Below are 9,297 nucleotides of genomic sequence, written 5' to 3' on the forward strand. Positions count from 1 at the left end.
TCATCTGTTAGTTGAATGATGTTGTCAGACACAAAGTGAACTTGTTGAGAAGCTTTATTGAATGTTGCAGCAAACACACACACACACACACACACACACTGTTTGAGTATTGAGTTGTAAAGCACTCCAGCTGCAGCACTAGACTCATGTGAATCCTGCCTGACACAGGACACTCAGATACGGCTCATCTTCAGGAGAGAAACATCAGCACTCAGAGCTCTTGTGGAACGAGACCTCATGAGGAGCTCCATCATGTGTTACTCTGCAGACGTACAGCTCTCCCTCTTCCCAGCGTGCTTTGCTGAGGGTCAGGACGCTACTGCGGCTGTAGCGGCCGTCCTGCTGGCTCTCTGCGCTGGTCAGAACCCCCTCGGTGACCTCTGACCCGTCCAGTGTCCAGCTCACCAGCGCCCCCTGTGGAGAGTAAGAGCTGAGCAGGCAGAGCAGTGCGGCTGAGTCTCCAGAGATCTGCAGAGAAGAGGGCGGCAGCAGAGACACTGAGGGCTTCACTGTGGGACCAGCTGCAGGAGACACACACACACACCGCATCAATCAAACTAAACATTGCAATACACAGACTGCTTTAATTCAGTTTAATTGGATATCCCAAAATAAAGTTAGTTTGTATTCAAGTGAGATATTCAACCAATAAAAAACTCAATTTAAAAGTTTGACTCAAGCTCACATAAAAAGAAATGTATATAACTTATAAGAACTAGAAAACAACGTCTGTGTTTGTATTATAAAGCACTGAATTATAAGCACAACATGAGCAAAAGAGATTCAGTATCATTGACTGAACTACAGAAAGGAGCAACATTTACATTCTGATGTCAAATCTCTTTTTACATGTATGATTTCTACAATAAAAGATGAACTAAATATGAACTCAGTGTAGAAATAAATGAAGGAGAAACAAACCTGTAATAAACTGAAGAAACTCATAGTGAGACACAGTATAGAGATATGCTTAGAATTGTATTGAACATTGTTTTAGATTAAATAATTATACAAAAATATCAGTAACAATTTAAAGCCTTTATACATATTGCATTATAAAGGTATTTTTAATGTATTAATTATATATTGTTTTACTCATTATAATGCATGTATGATCTCATCAATAATTGTAACCAAGGATTTAACACATTATAATATTATCTATTCATTTTCACACTCATGACAAACAACCAATTTCAGATGTAACAAGGAATTTTAAGTATTATAATAGATTTTAACTTCGGTTACAATTATTTACAAAAATATATATACTGCATTATAACATACATTATGAAAACCTTTAAGGTGTATCGTACATTAAAGTTTGAAGTAAAGTTTTACCACAATATCTAATCATCAAAATAACCATTTATTATTAATAAATGTTGTTCTTGTTTCAACTGTAAAACACTTTCTGAAATCTAAATAGTATTTATTATTTAAATATGTTATTAAAAAGACTTATACCATGGTCTGGGTGAATACTCGATTCTGATTGGCTGCAGGGTGTCCGTTAAAAAGTGATAGAGGACACCTAGTAAAGTAGTTCTGGTGAAACTGCCTGTTTACCATTCGAAATGAATAAATAAATGCGCTGCCCACAACGGCTGTGAGTAACCATAGCAACAGGCAGTCACATGCTCTAGTCTAGCTCTATCATCTAACGTTAGATATTATAGCCTAATACAACAATGAGCGACTTCGTGCTATTTCTTTTAACATTTATGGAGAATATGGCAACTTTGACGACTGGTATGCTGCTGAAGAAAGAAAAAATGTAAATAAAACGGAGGAAATTACACCGCTGCTGCGCTGCTCCATTGAACTCTATTGGTAACGACGTAACTTGCGACCATAGTTGGATAACACGATGCTTTCGGGAAACGCACCCCTGAATGAGACCCTGCGGGAGTTTTACGCAGCTGTCCAAACAACCAAGGCAGGAGAAGGCTGAACGTTACAGCGTTTCAAGCCTAAGGAGCCTGAGGCAAATGACCCTCTCTTTGATCTGATTAATTTATTGCCCTCTATAACGTTAAGCGCAAATCGCTGGAGCTCAGAGCTAATTGTTTTTTTATTGTTGTTTGATTAATTGTTTTATGTGTAATAAAAAAAAAACTATGCCTACCTTTTGTGTTTCATGAAAAAAAAAAATACATTTGTGAACCTGAAGGGATACGAGCTAAGCGGACTATAAATATCTCCGGTTGCTAAATAAACAGTCAGGCAAGGCAAGTTATTATTTGTAAAAACTAGATTTAGCCTAATTAAAATATAAACTAATGTTTTAAAAATGTTTTATTTGGCAAGTGACCATGGTATAAGCGGGTTAATGCCCTCCGAGGTGTCCATTGTCAGGTTTTAATGGACTTCGGCGGAGGCAACCGTCCTCCGCTGCGCGTCGGCCGGTTTACGCCTCGCCGTCGTCCATTAAAACCTGACAATGGACACCTCGTCGGGCATTAACCCTTACTTACATCTGATCACCAGTTTAGTTCCTCCACCGAATGTCCACCACAGTGATCCAATCTAATGAAACACTCGTACAAAAACCTCTATTCCACTCGAGTGAACACACACTCCAGCAGAGAGAGAGAAACAACACTTCAACACACTGATATTAGAAGATCCTCAGCTCTTCTCAACACTCACTCATTCAGATTTGACTAAATGCTTTCTGATATAACACTCTTTAAAGAAATATATGTGATGATTTGTGACCTCTGAGGTGACCTTTGACCTCTTTGATCATGTGGAGTTTGTCATAATGATGCTTCTGTTCTTCATATGCAGATCAATCATCATGATTGACAGAAAAACCTGCAGCTTCACACTTCAATCTTCAGTGAGAATCTGTTCAAATAATGACTTTATTGAATATTAGAGCCAAAGTCAATAGAAAGTGTGACAATGAAGATCTAAAAGTTGTGTTTTGCATGTTTTCATATTCAAGGTGTGTTATAAAAGTATCTGGACTGGTTCTGAATCTCATGAAACGTGAACAAGCTCTAATATGTGTCCATCTTTAACAGCCTGTTTCTTCTCCATCTGATGATTTCAGACACACATGAGGCTTCATGATAGATGGAGTGACACCATGAACTCTGATTAGAGATTCACAATCAGTCCTGATACTTTCTGAACACACTCATGATTCATGATCTTACTTTAGTGATGGCGCTTCATCTAGTGGAAGTGTAGCAGTGATGATGGTCACATGACTGAATATGGACACAGAGATGGACGTTCATCTGCACATCCTCAGTGTCTCAGGAGTCACAATAAACACACTAAATAAAGTCATGATTGTGTAACTCTAGTGTATATGAGTGTGTTGTCAGCACAAGCTGTTGTAAATCCTGCCCACTTCTTTGCATTGTCAGCACATGCTTCAGTGCTCTGAGAGTGTTTATAGTGCTGTGAGTTTAACACTTCATGACTGAGAGCAGAACACACACACACTCTTCATCATCACACAAGACTAAACTACAACTATGAACAACATCTGCATCTTCATCTGGATTCTCACACTGTTTGCTCAAGGTTTGTGAAATATATGTTTTAATAATATTTATTTTTTTTAAATGTGAAATATATATATGTTTATCATATGCTGTATATCATCACATACATCATTTTTGTGTGTTTTCTTCCAGAGTGTAGAGGACAGTATACTGTAACTCAGAGTCCATCAATATCAGCAGTTCAACCAGGAGAACAAGTCAGAATAAACTGTAAAACCATCAGTAATGTGTATAATAATGTTCATTTAGCCTGGTACTCCCAGAAACCTGGAGAAGCTCCTAAACTCCTCATATATCAGACATCAAACCGTTTTACTGGAACTCCATCAGTGGAGTCCAGACTGAAGATACAGGAGATTATTACTGTCTGAGTTATTATGAAATAAACAGTCAGCGTTTGTTCACACAGTGATAAAGAGTCGTACAAAAACCTCTGTCAGTCAGACGTCACAGTGACTGCACTGATACAGCTGAGAGAAACTGCAGCTGCTGATGGAGGATCACACACTACACAATATCAAACCTTTCACACACTTTATTCATTTATTAGGATGTACTCAGTAAACATATATGATGTACTTTGAACACCTCCTGCTGGAAAGATAACTTCCTCACCCTGTCCGACCTCTGCCCTCAGTCTGGTTCACTCATCCGTCAGTTTCTCCACAGCTTCATCAGATCATGCTACTCTGCTCTCAGTATGGATGGGTCTTTACAGTAGCTGTGTTCCCCACTCTGCCCACTCTCAGGAAAGCTCTCACTGTAGTCCAGTCCAGTTATCATGGGGTCACTTCACTGGTACAATCTCTTCCTTGTGTTTGTGTAACGGTAGTACTTAAGACACACAGGACTTTTAGCCTTGTGATACAGAGTAACAGATCACACACAGAAATTTTTATAAAAGTACACATTTCAATAGCAGTTTTTAGCAGTTTTAAAAATTATACACAGTAATATGAATGAACAAGGTGAAAACATACACAATAAATGTAGCTCACAGCTCTAGTTCAATGGCTAGTTGGAATGGTACCATAGGTGCCCCTGGCTAGACAGAAACTAAACAGCAAGAGACTATACACGAATTTCCCAAATGAAGTCATATCTAACACAACACCCAGTCACACGTGAGATTTACACAGCAAGAGCTAACATCAGGCATCATAACGTACAGATAAACGCAAACCCCACACATCACGAGGTCATAACAGGAACATTGACTTTTCTGTTGTATAATACATAAGCACAAGGCAAACTTATAGTCAGTTCATACAGTAGTCCTGGAACTTTACAGGAACTTTCACAATCCGACCACTCCTGGTGATTGTGGTACTGGTATTACGTAAGGACTGATCCAGTACTCCCACTTCGTGTTCCACTGAAACGGTTGGACTATTACTCCTGACCGGAGAAGCCAAGATTACTTCTTCAATGTCAGATCCTTATGAGTCTATATAGAAGTCCTCTCTAATTGCAAAATTTAAAAGTATATTTATAATTTTAACATTTTAGAACATAAAATACATCTTCAGAATTTCAGCAACTCATAAAACACATGTCTTGAAATGGTATCTTGCATTTAAAAAATGTACACTTATCATGAACCTAGCCTGAAGGTCATAACGGCTGCGGTCTACTTACACTGGGATTGTGTTTGTGTGGGCTGTATGTCTGCCACTTCCTGTGAGGACACTTGTAGTGGTGTGGGGTAATACTGCAGGGTAATAATAATGTTCCAGGGTAATAATAAATACTATGTGTAATGATGCCCTCATGTCACGATTCGATACATATCACAATACTGAACTCACGATACGATATTATTGCGATACTTCAAGACATGATGAAAGGTTAACAAAAAATAACTGTTCATTAAAATGCTAAATTTGATGTTACATTGTGTGTGTATGTGTGTGTGTGTGTGTGTGTGTGTGGGGGGGGGGTTGGAATGGGGGTGTTTCATCATTAATAATATTATTAGTGTTTTTGTTATTAATTGCAAATACAAAGTATTTATTCAATTTCAGAGAGAGAAAAAGAGAGAGAGAACTCCTTTATCATTTGTGGTGTTGACTCCAATTTAAAACACTTCGGTTCAAGCCCAGCCATTTTAGGGGGCTTTCCTCTCAGGGCCAATGAGAGGACGCTTGTTCGCTTTTTACCTGACATCTCTGAAAGACAGATGCAATGATTAATGCATCCATGGCCAGGATAATTATAAAATATGATTCTCTAACAGCAGTCAAGTTGTCATTGTTTGTGTCAAACAATTTGTAAATTTGTTGTAACATTAAAACAGGAGATCGTGAACGAAACTTTTGGAAGAGAATCTCTTCAAGAGAGAGCTTTTTTTAATTGGTTGTTGCGTTAAATCTTACCCAGATACAATAGTGCTATTTTCTGATTGGCTAGCCTTTGTGTACCCTTTCCTTTTTTTGATTGGCTGCCTGATAAGTGACAGGCTCGAGACGAGAGCAGGGGAGACGCGCGCGGCCGCCTTCTACAGTAAGAGTGGAGCGACCAGAGACAATTTGGGCACTGCGGCATATTACAGTTTTTTTACAATCACTGCTAATATTTTCAGACCCTTGACTTGATTTTCAAAACTCTAGACACAAAACTCAAAACGGTTATCACTTGTAACACAGGCTGTCTACTGTTCAAAACATTGCATTGTGCATTCACATCTTTAAAGAAATCTTGCACTTGCACAATCATTGGTTCAAAAAACAAATTTACCGTGAAATACCATTGAAACATAACTATAGATCACACACACACACACACAAGCTACCGATAGTTTCACTGTGTCATTGTTCGTACAATCATTAAATATTGTAGAACAAAATAAGTGATACAGGTTTCATTATGGCACTACATGTACAGTAAATACCGCTGTTACTGTAAAGTACTGCAGTAGTAGAGATAATACTACAGGTGGAATCATTGAACAAAGTTTTTAATATATTGACTGAAAACACTACAGTACAATCACAACATAGGTTTATTTTAATCAAAGTAAAAATAATTAGCTATACAGTAAAATAGAAAAGACAGTACTGTAAAACATCAAATGCAGTGTTACTCAACTTGCTTGCTTGTACTGTAAGAAATAAAACAGGAGCAATTACTGTTCTTCTACATTGTCATCAACTCTGTGTTGTGGATTTGGCCACAGGTTCTCATCTACATCACAATGGATGTTTTCATTAGCCAAGCATCTTGGGAAAAAACCTTCGGGCATGGATTCGGTCTGCTGTGATGTCATGGAGGCGTCATCCATGGCCTGGAGAAGAGTGACTTGTTCATGAGGGTGCCTATCATGAACCTTCCATCTCCATGCAGAGAACAATTCCTCAATCGGATTAAGGAAGGGAGAGTATGGGGGTAAATACAGGGTGGTAAATTGTGCATGGGCCTGAAACCATGCTTGCACCACCGCCTTTTCAGTATGCGTGTAATAGTCAGCAAACTTATGGATCCCACATTGTTGAACATGTCTTCATTGTCCAAGATATGCTGGCGAATTTCTGTAAGGCGAATATAATTTCTGGGCCGAACCAGATCGACCACAGCCTGCTCTTGTTGGTCAGTTAGAATTTTGCCTCTGCCTCCACTATTTGGCCTAGTCACAATTCTACAGGGAACTTTAGAGTAAGAAGACACTTGGTCACATCACCTATTCTGTGATATACATTGGTCTGCAGTCATTTGACAATGGAGAGTAGCATAATGTTTAGTGCATGCTGATAACTGACCGGTTCTCATTGTGGAAAGTTCTGATTATTGAGGCCACGGTTGACCTTCTGAGGTTTGGTTGTATCATTGTAGCCGCCTCAGACATTGTCATGCCATGATTTATGACATGGTCTACAAGTATTGTCGAATTTCATTGGACACTCTATGCTGTCGCTGCCGCTGTCTTGGTCCGTGGCCTTGTGCTCTACCACGTTCCCCCACTCCTCTCAAACGAGGCTATTCCAGAGTTTTGGAGCTAAATGCGAGAACGCCCTCCCTCCTTTACTGGACTTCGATATCCTAGGAATGACCAGAAGCCTTGAATTTAGTGATCTTAAGGAACGCGGTGGATTGTAGGGCGAAAGAAGGTCCGTTAAGTACATAGGTGCTAAACCATTCAGGGCTTTATAGGTCAGTAGTAGTATTTTGTAGTTGATGCGGAACTTAATAGGTAACCAGTGTAGAGATGATAAAATCTGTGTTATATGATCATATTTTCTTGACCTAGTAAGAACTCTAGCAGCTGCATTTTGTACTAACTGTAGCTTGTTTATTGAGGATGCAGGACAACCGGCTAATAAAGCATTACAGTAATCTAGTCTCGAGGTCATGAATGCGTGAACTAATTTTTCTGCATCAGAAATAGATAGCATGTTACGTAGCTTAGCAATGTTTCTAAGGTGGAAAAAGGCTGTTCTTGTAACATATGAAATATGATCTTCGAAAGATAAGTTGCGGTCTAGTATAACACCCAGGTCTTTTACTGTAGTGGATAAAGTAACGGGACATCCGTCTATATTAAAGTTGTATTGTGAGAGGTTTTGTGAGTAGTTTTTTGGACCAATAAGTAATACATCCGTTTTATCTGAATTTAATAGCAGGAAATTACGCGTCATCCAGCATTTTATATCTTTGAGACACTCTGTCATTTTAGATGAGTTAGTGTTTTCATCTGGTCGCGATGAAATATATAATTGAGTGTCGTCAGCGTAACAGTGGAAATTAATTCCATGTTTTCTTATAATATTACCAAGTGGCAGCATATATATTGAGAATAGCAGAGGGCCTAAAACCGATCCTTGCGGTACTCCATAGTCTACTGACGTTATCTACCATTCCGTTGCCCAACACGTCTTCCTCGTCTTCCTCCCACCACAGCTTGACCTCCATTGTGCCCTGGATCACCTGCTGGCTCCATGTTACCTATCACTATGCTCTTGCAATTGGATCCCAATCAACTCTTTATATACTCATTCCACAATGTGCACTCAATCATCAGTAACGAGTTGGCAGAATTGGACAATTACAAGCAATTACAAGGGCCTGCATCTATACAGTGCAGTACTGTCAATACTTTACAGTAAATAGTCTGAAAAGGTGGTACAGTAATGGGACCATAGACACAGTGTCTGATGAAGCATTACAGTAAAACATTACTGTAGGCTACATCCATGGATATTGTTGTCTAATTGGTTCATGCTCCACGCTGATTGGTGATAATGAATCTCTTATCTTGAAACTTTCATGATTTACTGTAAACATGGACAATTGTGTGTCTGTTTCCATACAACTACATTACAGTAAGAGTAATGCAACAGTTACTGATCATTTTGAGCAGTTGTATCGATTGATAGTTAGATCATTGTAAGGAAATGAATAGACACTCATTTGAAATGTAATGTGTGAATTGCCTCTTGAAATGTACTTTGATGTTCAGTTGTGTCATATTGAACAGGTGATTTATGTTGAATGAACAAATGATCTAAGTTGTATGTGTATTGTATCCAAGCAATTGAGAAATGGGTTAAAGTTTTGAAAAATGTGAATTTTGATCATTGGTTGTGAGTTTTGTGCCTAGAGTTGTGAAAAATAATATCAAGGTTCTGAAAATAGTAACAAAGTGATTGTAAAAAACTGTAAATATATTATAAATAGTTTTTTTGCGTGAGAAATACAATGTGTGTGGCGGGAGTGCGTGACAAAAGACCGAAATGAGTGACTGTCACGCTCAATGCCTGACGCTTGAGAGCCCTGCATC

General features: G+C 38.7%; 1 pseudogene; it reads right to left on the reverse strand.

Moving 5' to 3' along the window:
• Positions 1-204: 204 nt before the first annotated feature.
• Positions 205-4,307, reverse strand: LOC148971565 (immunoglobulin lambda constant 7 pseudogene; annotated as a pseudogene).
• Between the last annotated feature and the right edge of the window lie 4,990 nt (positions 4,308-9,297).

The sequence above is a fragment of the Pimephales promelas genome, chromosome 16 (genome assembly GCF_988280905.1).
Source record: "Pimephales promelas chromosome 16, fPimPro1.hap1.1, whole genome shotgun sequence".
Lineage (NCBI taxonomy): Eukaryota > Metazoa > Chordata > Actinopteri > Cypriniformes > Leuciscidae > Pimephales > Pimephales promelas.